The sequence below is a fragment of the Morone saxatilis genome, unplaced genomic scaffold, assembly GCF_004916995.1.
Source record: "Morone saxatilis isolate NCDOM2014 unplaced genomic scaffold, NCSU_SB_2.0 Contig23, whole genome shotgun sequence".
NCBI lineage: Eukaryota > Metazoa > Chordata > Actinopteri > Moronidae > Morone > Morone saxatilis.
The window spans coordinates 4517412-4518462 of NW_023339796.1; positions in this window are offsets into that span (position 1 = coordinate 4517412).

The following is a 1051-nucleotide window of genomic DNA, read 5'->3' on the forward strand; positions in this document are numbered from 1 at the left end:
CCTCAAGTTGCTTTAAAGGACCAAGAAACTTCCTTATTTTGCTGCATATCCAGAATGGACCCCAGTTCGTATGTGTGGTGCGTTTTCCTGGTGTATTCTGGTGTCAAGGCTGGCAGAGAGGGTAGGAACACACTCTTTTCTAAGTTAATGTGAATATTTCACTTTTTTTGGGTCTTTTCCCTGTATCCTGTTCGCTTTTTTACGACTAAGAACTAAAGGTGCAGTGAAGTGTGGGAGAAGTGGAATATAGATCAGAGGTGAGATAAGATTGACGATATCATCTCAGCTGGTGTAAGGTTACTTGGCTCGATAACTCCAAAAAAGCACGCTGGCACCACGTTACCCTCCCGGGGATCGTAGGAATACGTGTTCTGATTCAATTATATCTATCTATGATAATTTAAGCAGTGCTGAGTCGTACGCTAAGATCAATTAGAGTTTCCATGGTGCAAATGCTGTTTATTGATAGTGATGGCTGAAGTGACGGGGGGGGGTTACGCTCAGGTCGCGTAGAGTTGACCGCGGATTGAAGTGCTCAGTGGCATTCCCCTCCTTTACCCACCTTTCTGTCAGTCTTCAGGCTGTCTCTATCCAATAAAAAGGATGAAAGCCCAAAAAATAACAAAAGTTGAGTGTTTTTGTATGAAGTTCTTGGCCGCTTGGTGTTTACTACCAGTTCCCGGAAGATGAAAAAATTATTGGAACAGAGCACTTTTTCGGTACATAAACGTGTGACAGCCGGAAGGGATTTTCCTTACCGCCCTAGATGTGAACAGGGACCAAATGTAACTTGTATCCTAGTTATGCTCGTTTTATAGGCCAAAGAATAATCGCATTATTGTGTATATTTAGACACTATAATTAACAAAGTATTTAAACACCCTTGTGGGAGAAGAGGAATATAGATCAGAGGGTGAGGATAATTGACCATTATCATCTCAACTGGTGTAATAACTTGGCTCATAACTCCAAAACAACTGCACACGTTACCTCCCGGGGATCAATACAGTGTTTCTGATTCAATCAATATCATATGATAATTTAAGCAGTC